Source organism: Amblyomma americanum, chromosome 8 (assembly GCF_052857255.1).
Source record: "Amblyomma americanum isolate KBUSLIRL-KWMA chromosome 8, ASM5285725v1, whole genome shotgun sequence".
NCBI classification, from domain to species: Eukaryota; Metazoa; Arthropoda; class Arachnida; order Ixodida; family Ixodidae; genus Amblyomma; species Amblyomma americanum.
The window spans coordinates 86,597,974-86,611,980 of NC_135504.1; the positions used below are offsets into that span (position 1 = coordinate 86,597,974).

At 44.4% G+C, this 14,007-nt stretch overlaps 1 long non-coding RNA gene across 1 annotated transcript; it reads left to right on the plus strand.

Moving 5' to 3' along the window:
- Nucleotides 1-2,317: 2,317 nt before the first annotated feature.
- LOC144100655 (uncharacterized) lies at nt 2,318-8,230 on the plus strand. Its single transcript, XR_013307780.1, has 3 exons — nt 2,318-2,397; nt 4,332-4,528; nt 8,162-8,230. It is a non-coding gene; the product is annotated as an uncharacterized LOC144100655 (long non-coding RNA).
- The last annotated feature ends 5,777 nt before the right edge of the window (nt 8,231-14,007 follow it).

The window sequence follows — 14,007 nt, forward strand, 5'->3', positions numbered from 1 at the left end:
GTAGGCGGGCCTCGTGGTTCTAAGGCTATCCAGTATTTGCTGCATGCAGGTGGCTATTTGGGATACCTGTCCCTCTAGTGTTGCAAAGCGAATATCTATCTCTGCAAATTTGGTAGTAACGAGGCCTTGGAAGGTTGCTTGTTCTGTTGATATAGCGCTAGTTCTCTCTGACAGAGTATTGATGTCTGTCCTGAGTTTGGTAGGCGCTTTCGACGGCTGCGGGGTGTCGGCTTCCGAAGCCTCGGCCTTTCTTTTGGATTCCTCGCCTTCTTTTGTAGGATGCGGTCTTTTAGTTGCTATTCTGGCGTCTGTGTCCGTCGCGTTATGGGCTGAAGACTGGGACGCGTTGGAGGGAGTGTGGCAAATAGCGTCTGTTTCCATCGCATTATTGGTCGAATCCTGGGACGCGGTGGGTGGCATTCTAGCTGCAGTGGCATTCTGTACCTGATGCGCTTGTAACAGGCGTTTAATGTCAGCCAACTCTTTTTTAAGGCTGGCAATTTCTCTGTCTCGGGATTGTAGTTGGATCTGAAACTCCTTCTCTCGAGCGTCAATAGATTGGGAGGCCTCTGCTGGCCAGCTCACCTTTTTATTGGAGCGGCTATCGCTGCGTCCGCGGCTTGAGCTTTTCTTGTCGTTCCCTGCAGGGTTCCCCAGGGGCGGGAAGGAGCTGGAGTTGTTCCGGCTGTGGCTTCCTCCTTTTCCGGTAGCACCGTGTTCCTTCTTCCTGGGCCTAGACTGGTGTCCGTGTAGTGATGAGTCGTTGTCCCCTTGCTTGGGTGTCTGGTTGCCATGGGGCGTTCCTTGTTTGTTCTTGTTGATCAGCCGGAATTTGCAGTTCCGGCTGCCTGTGTTGTGGCCCCCGTTGCAGACGATGCATACGGGTTGGCAGGTTGGCTGTTCTCCCTCAGGTGGAGGCGAGTGATTTTCTCCGCAGCGGCGGCAAAGGTTCGTTGTAGGTTTGTAGCAGACATCGACCCGGTGTCCTACTCTCCTGCAGTTGTAGCATACCTCATGTTGCTCCCTGAAGGGGTGGACCCGAAAGACGCCGCACTGATAGATTACTTGGCTGGGTAGCTTCTTTCCAAAAAAGGTGATTTGTATTGTTCTGGATTTCCCGATCCTTCGGGCATCCAGAACTTCTATTCCTTCGTTTCGGTTTCCGAAGCCTTGGCGAACCGCTTCGGGCGAGTCTCCCGCGTAGGCGTTGTAAATGACCCCTTTTACCGAGTCTTCGGGCGCCGCCACGTACGACGTTACGTTGTAGGTTTGACCTTGGAGGTTCAGTTTTTCAATATTGGCGTATGCAGTCGCCCGTTGACGATCGGGCGTGCATAGCGTAAAGGTGTTGTTGGCCGTATTGACTCTGATAATGTCTTCATTCTTCACCGTATCATACGGCAGCCTGGCCACCTCGCAGGCGCAGAAGAGTAGTAGTCCGGGCGCAAAGTCCCTCAGATTCCAACCTTGTGGTCGGCAGACGATTTTGTAGTCGTCGGTCGGTAAGCGCGGGAGAAGGGCTTTCTTGCTGAGTGCAAGTAGCTTCTTCCCGTTCTTTCGCGATGGAAAATTGGAATTAGACTTGCCTTGGCCGTGCCCCTGCGCAGGCTCGTCGTCGGTTGATGCGGGCCCTTTATTCTTCAGGCCTCGTTGTCGGTCGCGGTAACGAAGAATGGTTTCCCATTTTCCGGCCTCGAGCTCCGACGGTGATATTTTCTCGCCTTCCACGGCGTACTCCATCTGTGCGGGTCCCTGGGCGCTCAGTTCCCGGCGGAGAGGTGACGAGCTAGGTCGAGCTCGATGGCTAGGCCGGCAGTCAGCCGGCAATATGCCTAGGTGTCCGTAGATTGGCGAAATCCGGCTGCAGCAGGCACTGGACAATGGCCCGGATGTCGTCCAAAATATTCAAGCCCGAAGGCTGACTCTTTCTGCCGAAAAGTGGCTTCGAGGCGGGAGCCCATGCGAGACACGTCAGCACAGCTCCGTCCTCCTTCTCTTCCTCAAAAAGACCTTATGCTATGCAGAATTATAAATATTTGAAAAGGGCGCCACATACTATTCGATGGGAGATGCGGCGCACATGGAATAAGTAGTAAGGTTTCGGTTTTGGTTTTCGCGAAAGTAATAAGGCTTTTAAAGCGCGAGTGGAGAATTTATGCTTTAAACCAAAGGCCCTTTGTGTTCTTCGATGCTAGAGCAAGCTACACTTGGCAAGAGTGCAACCAATATAGACATGACCGTGATATTGGTTTGTTTCACTTTTTACCCATTTTGCCCGGAGTCGGCGAAAAATCATCCGGGCAGCAAACGACCGTGTGCGCCGGTGTGTCGGCGTCGGCGGAGTTTTCTCTCGTGGATTACGTTTCGATTGAAATTGAGCTTAATCGTCCATTTACGGTAAGTCTACACGATTATTTTTATTCATTTGGTCTCCTTAGCCACTCTGAGCAGTGCTGTGTGTGCAGAGCAGATTATGTGCGCAGCGACAAACTTCCTATCCACGTTTGTAAGCGGCGTTTGTAAGCACGTTTGTGTGAGCAGCGGCAGCCGCCATGTTCTCGAATAATGCGCTTACGTCTGTGCCGCTATGTCTTTCCTAACGCGCGGAAAGGCACACGGTGCGAAACCCGGGACGGTAAGCCCTCCTCGCGAGCTCTATACTGGCTTTTCCGTGTTGAAAGGTAGGTGCACAGCCAGAAATATCGCTTAGCCCGTGAGTGAAGGCCGAAATGAAACTATGCGTTAGAGCCGTGTGAGCACGATTTACTTGGCATCTGCGGAAACGCACAATCAAGTTCTGAGGTGGATAACATTTATTTTTTATTCTTTGTGTTATCGCCTGTCGGGACCACGGAGTGCTGTTCATTGAGAAGTGTGCACTAATTGCTTGTTTGTTGTCGCCGCTCAATCGGTGCGCGTCGTGGGCAGCGACGTTTGACCAAAGATGTTTTGTAACGCTATTGACCAGAGCTCTAGGCGTTTGCCAAAGTTGTATTGAAGCGGCGGTGGAGGAATGCTAAGAGAGTGATGGTTTAAAAAAAAAAGTGGTTGCTGGCGCAAATGGCGAGCGTGTACAAACACCGCGAAGAACCTACGAGCTGCATCCCGTCTCCCCTTTCGTTGCACACGTATGGATTCGTCCATCCCTGTTATTCGAGCGGTTGGCCGCCTCCGCTGGCCTGCGGGCAATTCATTTCGAAAGCTGAGTAAAGGTCGCCTCGACAAGAGATGGCTTACATTTCGTTCCGAGAGGCTCGTTCATGAACCCCGCTTACGCGGGCACAAATTTCTTCAGTACCAATTGTGCGAGAGGCAGAGTATGCGTTTCTCATCTCAGACTGCTACATTACAAAAACGCCAATGTAACTTGGCGCTTATTTGCGCCACGAATGCAATTCTGCTCACGCTGTTTTTTTTTATGGCTGCGCCTTTTGATGAACGCGTTAATTGTTTAAATGAAATAATTCTTACTTTGAGCGTGTTCGTTGCTTTCGTTGATTTTTCTATCAGCGTTAGTTGAGGGTACCTGCATGCAAGTGTCTCCTTTTTACTGCTCTGTCCGGGGTGCACTTGAAGTAAACATTAACTGAATATGAGATGGTATTTCATCCTTACAATAATGAGCTTGTTGCCTGAAGCTCACGTCTGGTTCTGAAATGGCGCTGCTGCAACCACTATGTGCTGTTTGAGTTTTTCTGGATAATGAGCACGGTATGGAAGCGCTGTAACCCGCTTGTTCCAAAGAGCGCACGCTGGTGTATGAGTATGCTGTTTCGTCTTAGTGTTTCAAGTTGTGGGCGCTAAACCGTGGTGAACTGGTTCGCAGTCTGCCTTCTAGGTTTTGCATGGCTTGTGCCTGTTTGAGTATCGGCATACGTACCAGGCTTCATGCAGGGTATTTTGAAGCGCTTGTTCAATAGCGGGTATAAGAATAAATGCTTGAATATTCTCCAGTTAGGATGCTTTTGCAAGGAGCACTGAATGTACGTTTTATGGGGCAGCATTCTCAACAGCTCGTGGCGAGTCAATGATGATAAGTGGCACAAGTTTTCTAAGTATTCTATTCCAATTAATGTAAAGGGAATGCATACAGAGGTCAGTATTCGCAGTAGGTATTTAGTGTAGAGGTAGAGTGCTGCACGGAATGTGGATATTAGTTTCAATGTTTTATGACAGCCACTTAGAATTTGTCATGCATATTTACTGAAATGATGAATCCAGCGCGATAACTCAGTGGTTATCGTGTTCTTCAGGTGCTCAAGTTTTCATCACCACATCAAAGTAGCGATGATAACTGCGAGCATCACATAACCGTCTCTGCCTCTGTGCAGATTACCCACTGTGCAGCCATACATCTCACTGGTCATCGCACGTGCCCTTAAGACAGACGGTAGTCTCGAGCAGCGGACCGGGAAGGCGTGGTCGTCGGTGTCACCCGGAAATCCGGCACAGCATCAACGGTTCACTGTGGGCTATAAGAGAAGATTCCTTCTGAGCATCATGTAACCGTCTCTGAACCTTTGTGCAGGTTTGTGCATAATTATGCCCCACTCAATGTGATTTTTGTTTGCCTTTTATGTCATTGCTGCTGCTAAGTGGATGGGTTTTTTGTAAAAGGTCTGAGCGTACTATAGCTCGTTGGTTGTGCTTGCCGTCTTCCACTCACTGATAGCATCTTTGCAACATGCTCAGAGTGCAAATTTCACATTTCACATTTCATTTATTCCACATTTATCCTGTTACAGAAAAATGTGAGGGCAAGGACTAAAAGCTGCTAGTTAAGCAGCTTGACTAAGGCCCTTGCCCCCTTTGATGGCAGCGTACAGCGGTTTCAAATCACACAAAAATTTACACACAATGATTAGATTAGTTTCTGCAGAAGTTCTTGCACTACAGCACAAAATACGATCAAATAATATTTTACGCGCGTACACCAGAAAACATTATACCGAGTCAGCACATGCACACACACACATATATATATATATAAAAACTCTATACACAAAAATTTATACAACATGTGCATACTTCAAAAATGATATCTGAAACAAAGACAAATGTATTTATACAGAAATGTTTCATTAATTACAACATGGAAATGCCAATCCTTAATCTATTGCTTCATACTGTTAGATTCCTAAAATATTTAACGAGTGCGGGTCTTGACGCTGTTCTTATGTCCATGTCTGTGTCTTGAAGTGTGTTTAATAATACTGGCAAGCGATGTTCCAATCTATTAAAACCGTTATTTGTGCGCGAAAAGGGGACTAGCCAAATGTTTCTGTGTCTTATGTTGTAAGGAACATCCCAAGATTGTCTGAGATGGCAAAGCGAGAGAAAGCATGTATTGGATCGTGGTGCATGTGCGGGAATAACAGAAGAATCGTTCAATGCTAAGCGCGAAGCCAAAAAGAAAGCATGGAAATGTGACTCTTGTCGAGGCAACCACAAAGGCACAAGCACCACAGAAAATCCGCAGCATGATTCCGACGTGATACTCAGATTACTGCAGACTGAAACGAAGCTTAATGCTCTTTTGCCTTTGTCAAAAAAGTTTGATGCATTTGAGTCGCAAATGCAGTTTCTCTTATAAGTTTGACGACTTTCAGAACCACCTGACTGTTCAAGAAAAAACTACAAAACAACTAACGAATCGAGTTGAAGGGCTGGAATCTAACAATGTAGGTAGTGATATAACTCAGCTGAAGCAGGACCTAGATGATTTGGAGTGGCGTACTCGCTTTCTAACCCTAGAGCTTCATATATTGACTGAAACCCAGGATGAGGACTTGCTAAGCAAAGTAAATGAGATTGTAGAAAAGCTGCAAGTTAAGGCTATTACACAAGACGACATTACTGCTGTGCATTACCTACACAGGGCTGAACTGACGAAAACATTTCAAACCTTTTCAACATGCACTTTGTCGAAATTGGTGCCTCAAATGATATTCATGGTACATTATCATGTGAACAATACATGAATGTTCAATGTCCTCAAGCTGTATTTCTCACTCCAACTTGCACCAAAGAAGTCCTCAACATAATCATGACGCTGAAGGACAACTGTGCATCAGCCTACGATGATGTGAAAGTTTCCCCCGTGAAAGCTGTAGCCGCACTGATAGCTCCAGTCCTTACGCATATATACAACTGCACACTTCAAGTAGGGATATTTCCAAACCAAATAAAGCTTGCGCGTGTTCCAGCTATTCATAAAGGTGGTGCTTTTGAAGACTTGAACAACTATAGACCAATGTCAGTGCTTTCAGTCTTTTCAAAAGTTGCTGAACACATTATGAACAAAAGAATTGTCGATTTCCTCACTCTGCATAACTTGATAGTAAAAGAGCAGTTTGGATTCAGAAAGAATAAGGCAACTGAAACTGCTTTACTTTATATTAAGCAGCAAATTCCTGGCAACATTAAGAAATGAAAGCTTACTTTGGGTTTATTTCTTGATTTCAGGAAAGCCTTTGATTCTGTCCATCATGATATATTATTAATAAAGCTACCGTACTATGGAATACAAGGTACAGCACATGTCCTGATGGAAAGCTGTTTAATTTGCAGGGAGCAATACACCACAATAAAGAGCATCGCATCCGATTGAGGCACTATTAAATACAGAGTTCCATAGGGTCCATTCAAGGCCCCATATTATTCTTGATATATACGAGTGATATTGTAAACACCCCAGGCTACTCTGAAATGCTATTACATGCAGATGACACTAATGTATTTTTTTTTCAGGTTGCAATGAAAGCTTCGTTTACAGGGAAGCAAATGAATGGCTTCACTATTTAGACTTTAGGTTAACCTTTAATAAACTAGACCTATAGATAAACAAGACGGAATACCTGATTTTCCAGCCTAAAGGTAGCAAAAAAGATGGAGAGTTCAAATTGAAGTTCTGGAATAACATTATCAACCAGTCTAAGAGGGTTTGCTTTCTAGGTGTTATCTTTCATGAAACGTTTCTCTGGAATTCGCACACAGAAGCTCTCTGAATTGAACTTTCACGTGTTTTTGGCATATTAAACAGGTTGCCAGTGAAGCAACAAACTTACTATGCTCTCTGATTCACGTTTAACAAACTGCTCCCGGGTATCGTCAGACACAACAGAAAGAAACCTTGATTAGCTGCACCCTCTGCAAAAGCGCTCAATATGTGGTATTCGAACATTCCAAAAATAGAACATTGCTTGCCATACTTTAAGATCTATGACATACTAGAGATCAGTAAGCTATACAAATATAAGTTATTTCTGAAAATGATGCACCAGTATATGTTACACCGTTCAAATATTGAGGTTCAATACAAAAAGAAACACACTCCACGTCTCCTTAGGGAAGATAAAATACAGGTGCCCCGATCTCACACCAACTATGGTGATGTGAGATTATGTATGCAAATAGCAAATTTACTGAATCAATATCGAGCCATCTTTAAATTATTACCGATCTACCCATCACTACCTAAAGAAAACACTAAGGCATATGTACCTAATGAAATAAGTCAAAGAATTTCTTTTGTGTCATGGATGATATTTCGGTGTTGTATGTGTAAATAGTATTCGGGAATCTGTAAGCCTTTTTTTTCCATATACAGAAGCATGCACACCGTCCTCAGGGTTGTCCATTTGTTTTCTTTTGTGTACTTGCATACATATTGTTTGTTGTACGATGTACTGTACTGCAAATGTGTTCGAATAGGCCTATAGTGGTTGCCACTGCTGTCAGGGGTGGGATGGCCTCATCAGGCAACAATGCCGTTAGCCTTCTCACCCAGGACAAATTTTGTATATTTTTTGTCCCAAATAGACCGTACTACTACTACAACCTGAATGATGCAGGTTCGATCCTGGTCTAACCGGTCGCGTTTCGATAGAGGCAAAATGCTAGTGGCCTTTGTTCTATGCAATGTCAGTGCACGGTAAGAAACCGCAGGTGGCCGAAATTACTCCGCAACCTTTCACTACGGCGCCTCTCATAGCCTGAGTCACCTTGCGTTTTTGGCCCACATAAAACCAAACCAAAACATCGACTGGCTTTCTTGAATGGGATAGCCAGGATATATATGCCTTGTGTTGTAAAGCGCATTTGTAGAGATTGAGTGGGAATTTTTTTTCAGTTCCTCTTATTTTTTTCTCCCACTGTACAGGTCAACATGTCCGGATGACTGACTGCAGACAACAGGTCGCAAGATTGCTTCTGAGGAAACTATAGTCGGATCATTACTTTCAACATTTATTTTTATGTGGTGCATTCTTATGGTGCATGTATTGCATATTGCTTGCCTGCATAGCTTGGAAATAAACTAAATTATAAGTATATTGATCGTCATGTCATTTGTGAAAACCGTGTGGCGACCTTTTTCAACAGTTGTAGACTGTCTATAGACCTCCTTCACCCCGCGACGTCACGAAGATGCGGTGGCGCTGACGTTAGCAGCGACTTTCGCATGGTAGGCAAAACATGTTCCGCTTGCCCGTGCCTACCGCAGCTGCCGCAGGTACCGGCGGCTGCTTCAAGCCTGTGCACTGCAGAAGCAGCTTGTATTGACCAGCTGCGTCACTGCTGGGTCCGCGTAATGGCATAAAAATATTAAATTAGCCTCGATAGGTTTCTCGCGCATAAATGCCGCATTCGGAAACTGGCTAACAGGCATTGGGGCACAGTAGTAAAGCGCGAAGTCTGGGAGTCGATAGGCACTGCCACTTAACGCACTTAATAGCATGCAAGTTACTGCGTTCATTCACCTGAACTTCAGGATAGTAGGCTGATAATTGCTCAAGGAAAAAAAGACATATGCAGCTGCACACGTACTTATCACCTTGAGCCGGAGTGCACGGGGTGCCGACAGGTTCACTCGCCCCCAAGGAATGCGTTTTTTTCTTAATAGCACACCATGTTTTAATGGCGCGTTTTATGACATTTAATATTTACTTGAAACTGTTTCTTGATATGGCGACGTAATTATTTCATTTGAGTAGAAAGAAGTCTGGTAAGTTGTGTCAATCTTGCGCGGTCGCGTTGGTGTACTTAGAAAAGCGTACCCTAAGTGCGCTAAACGCCATATGCTTTTTCATTGCATCATGCATGTGTCATGTTTCATGAGGTAGTAAATGATCGCGAAGCTTGTTTTGAAAGAAGCAGCCGCAGGCGTGCTACTAACAGACACGTGGCGAGATTGAGAGGGGACGCGGCAATGAAAATTGTTTTCGTTATTCATGCATGCGATATGTAACTAAACTTGGTGCAAATATGAAATTCCTACGCTAGTTTCAGTAATTCCTTTTATTTATAGCTATACCTGGTGTAGTTCTGGGTAATTATAATTAAGACCGTCGTCAAGTCCCCCCAAGGTCTCAAATAATTGAGTAGATAGTGCGCAGTTTTTATGCCAGCATGTACATAAAGCCCTGTTCTGTACCCAGCCAACCATTGATATTCAGAGGATGTCCACAAATGATCATAATATCTAATATCATTTGCGGATATCCTCACGACGTCCATTCGATTTTCCACTGTCGAACGTCAGTACGTGGATATTCACATGATATCCTGGTTCAGACTTTTTTTTTTGCAAAAAAGTTTGATCGGGAATTCTGTTGTCTTCAGCCTTGGCTGTAGTGTTGAGGAGCATAGCACTGCATCATAAAAGCACCGCTCGCTTATGTCCCTGCGGTGGAAAGCTCCGGAGCTAGCTAAGTGGGGTTAAGAATTTATCGAAATACGAGAGAATATTTGAATTGCTCTTGAGAGAAGTGAAAGTCACTATAAAATTTTAAACACACCTCCATCGAAACGCGGCCGTGAGACAGATATTGCGCCATTTCATTTCCCCCAAAACCAATTTTCAAAGACGCCGCCATCTTGCCATGCACGGCGAGTGAAATGCTGTAGCCAAAGCTGTTGCGCACAAACACAATACATGTTAAAATTCCTGAGGATATATAGCATAAATATTTTCTATTGTTCGCTTCGCATTACACTACCAATTCATAAGCCATATGTCAGTCTGTCATCGAGGCGGCGCTCGCCGAAAATGCGTGACTGCCACCGCTGCTGCATCCATTTGTTTTTTTGTTCCTACGAGGTGGTGGTTGTGTAGTGCGGCGCGCGGTTTGATTACGACGTTAGGCAAGCCCACGCCTGACTGCAGCCATTTGTTTTCCTCTGAGTTGGGTACTAGGATTTCGTCCTGAAGCCGGCAACAGCACATATTTCAAAGGTAAGCATGCCATGCCCAAAGTGAAATGCAAATCCTAGTCAGTTCGTGCTGGCAGGAGAATAACTGAGAAATCGTTTTCGCTACTTCAAGAATGCGAGAACGCGACGGAGCAGCGAGGGCCGGCATCGGGAGCACTTGAGAGCACACGTGCGGTCACAACGCATCGCCCACTTGCGAATCTCTTGTCGACCAGCATTGAGAGCAAGCTTCTAATGTACCCATTGTTGGCTCGGTACAGATCGGCACCCCGTCCTCGGGAAATCTGAGAATATTAATTCAGGGTGAGACCGTTTGCGATCTCTTATGTTGCAGCCAGTGTTGGAGAGGCATACACGAAGCACAACCGTCTTCTGCACCTAGCAGCGAGGAACAGGCTGAAGCAGCTTTGTGTTGCAAAATGGCTGTGATTCAAGCTAGGATTCCTGCACGCATTCTGCACCTAGCAGTGACTCTAAAAGCGGCAGTGAGCATCGAAATACTTGCACTTATAATTTTGCCTTATGGGTAGTTTTTAGTTCAGGTAACAAGATATTTTTTTAACAATGGACCATTTCCTTGTCGCATAAGAACAGGAAATGGGCTTCCGGTGCCAGCTGCTCCTTTTATAGGTTTTACCCTACAATACTAGTTCTATGCATTTCAGATGGTGTTCGCCATAGTCGAGTTCACAGAAACTGTAGAGGTGGAAGTGGTCCCCTCAACTTGGATTGAGGGTGATATCTGCTGCTGGCCAGGTGGCAAAGCTGATAGAGTCAACAAGCTTGTGAGAACAACAGCAAAGCCACAAGACAACTGGGCACAGCATCCAGTTGAAGTAAAAGGTGTATTCTGTAAGTTGTGGGATGATTCATTAGTGGTGATTTCAAGTAACCTCACTTTCCAAGTGAGGTTACTTGAGAGTAACCTCAATTTTCCGTCTTCCAGTATTTCACGTGAGTCTTGTCTACATATGTCAGCTTAGCCGCCAAATGTTTGGTTGTGTTCTCTTCTTTCAAATGCATTAGTATATATGCATCACTCGTTGGGAATTGCCTGTGACTGCTAAATAATTTATAATAGAATTTATTGATGCTGTTTCAGTTTCACCAACCGAGCGTTGTCTCTGACGTGTTTAGGTCGTGTGAGGCATGAAAAAAAATGAAGTATAATTGTTGATACATCGTACTAATTCACTATAATGCTTAAGCCAGCCTGCTTTAAGATTTGGAACGACAGCATATCAGTGGTTTCATTGCAGCACTTTTCATGCCTCACATAACCTAAACACTTCTTACATGTCAAAGCCATTGTTCGATGAATGAAACCGAATGAGCATATGAGAAATTCACTTCAAAATTATTTAGCAGCCGTAGGCAGCTTTGTGGCTTCTGTGTACGGACTTGTAATGTATGATTGGTGTTATATTGGTGTTCTATGTGCTTTATGCTAATCTGTCATCCGTCTATGTTAAAGGACAACCACACTTTTTTAGAATTTTGTTGAAATTTAAGGATTCAAATCTATATAGACAGTAGGCAAAGCATGCTAAGTTATTTTGCGCTAGCATTGAAAATGGCAACGTAATTGATAATTAAATCTCAAGCTTTTTCCTCACAGCACCGGACAAGTGCTGCGAAGCTCGGAATGACGTCGCGGATTTTAAGATTTTTTATTTCTGCTGCATTCACTCAGAGCTTGCCGTGCATCGTCAGATGCTGCCAAGCAACGCATTAAAGGCTTTGCTATTGGACGTGCTCTTTTTTCCTTCAAAGCAAGCGTTTCTCCTTCGAAAATGTACCAGCAACTTAGATGTCATCGTGTGCCCCCACCCGGTGCTGACTGTTTTAATCGGTGGTTATGTCACTATGTCAAATGCTAGCCCAAAAAGACTGTGTGCTTTGCCTACAAGTTTCGCACATTTGTCCTATTTAAGCTCGTCGAAATCTAAATCTGCAATTGCCCTTTAGTATACTTACTAGTACAAATGATTCAAATTTAAGCCACTGTCTTGATCATCTTTAGTTATGGTGAGCCTTCCTGTAATAAGCATTTCCTCAGAAACTACTCCATAATTTTTCTAGTCATCATTTCGTGCTCTTATTTTCACAGCTCTCTGGAAGTCAGGAGTGAAGACTTCAAGACCGGGAGTCTTGAGCGAAGAAAATAAACAGTATTCAATAAAAAAATTTCAAAAATGTAATTTTCCTTGCCATTTCAAGTTTATTGTGTATGCACTAAGCAATAGTATGATGCTGTATACCTCTCCCAGGTTTACAACCATGGTGCAGTTGTGAAATAATGTGTTGCAATTTGTTCTGAAAAACTGAAAACTGCTTATAATGTTGGTTTTGTTGAATGGATCTGACATAGTGTAAATGATATCTTTCACAACACAGTGCCATTGTCCTGCAAAAAACCTTATCCTGATGATCGATAATGTTTTGGTGGAGTATTCGGGGTGCATGCATCATTATTCTGTGGGCGACAACGATCAATCTAGACATCTGGAGGGCATCGAGAAGACAGAAAGCAGATGTCAGTAGGACATTGGAAGGAAGCTTGAACTGTGTCCTGACGATGTTGATAGGATATCCTCTCATCTCTGAGGGTGCCCTTGGCCATTCTGTGGATGTCCATCCTTATCAAACCGAGTGTCCAGAGGATGTCCATATGACATCATATGGGCATTCATGGACATCATGTGGACATCTGATATCTTCAGGTCAATATCATGTGGATGTCCAAAAGATATCACTTGGTTGGCTGGGGTACGATGACGCGATTAGTTCTTTTTCTATATGATCAGTACTTATGCATGCATAGTTACATGAAAACGTCTCTTACAAGAAATAACTAACACAGTACTGCACGTGTAGGGAAAAAATCGAGAGATTTATTACGCTCCTCAACGTCTCAGGAATAGTTTGCGACAAATGGAATCCTTTGATTTTCATGCGAATTACGAAGGTGAGTGATCCAGTCGCAGAAAATGTGAGAGGTCACAAAACGAACCTTTTATTCCCTCGTTTATGGCATCTTCGCTTTCGCTTTGGTCAAAGGAATGCGGCACTGAAATAAAAGAAATTACCTCACAATTTTTGACGACTACACTTCTAAAAAGCGTAATTTATAAATTTGTACTGAATATTTTGCTATAATTTTTCGTCACGAAACTAGACTTCAGGGCTAGGGAAGAAAATAATTCTAGAAATCAAATCTTCACCAAATCGATCAGCTTAACAAGAGGACAAGTCGGCCTGGCTGGTGCGTGGTCATGCGGCTAAAAACAGCGCTTAAGCGAGACAGGAGATCAGGGACACGACGCTGTCCCCACTTTTCGCACAGCGCGACACATACGTATGTCAGCAGACGATGAGCGCATGTCTGCTCCGACGAAACAAGGCCAGCACTTCCCCTCACTATTGTCCCGAAGTAAAATTATTCCGGCTAGTGCAGAGTGTCAAAACTTGTTTTATTCAATGCCTAGCACATAAATAAACGGCAGGAACGCTTTCTACATGTTTACTACTAACCATATATACAATACAGTGGCAAACTATTTCTCTTTATACGCCGCACGTGGCCAACGCGAGCTCGTGTACTTCAACAAATTACTAAGTTGGAAGCATCGACCATTGCTATGATTCGCAGAAACTGGAAACGCGCCTACAAGCCTTGAAAACCCGCGCTCAACACCTATCCGCGACGCCACTCCCCGACCTTTTGCCTACCACAAGCTCGCTAGCGACTGCAGCGCCACCTCGTTTGTTTACAAACATGCAGGAGGTCTATAG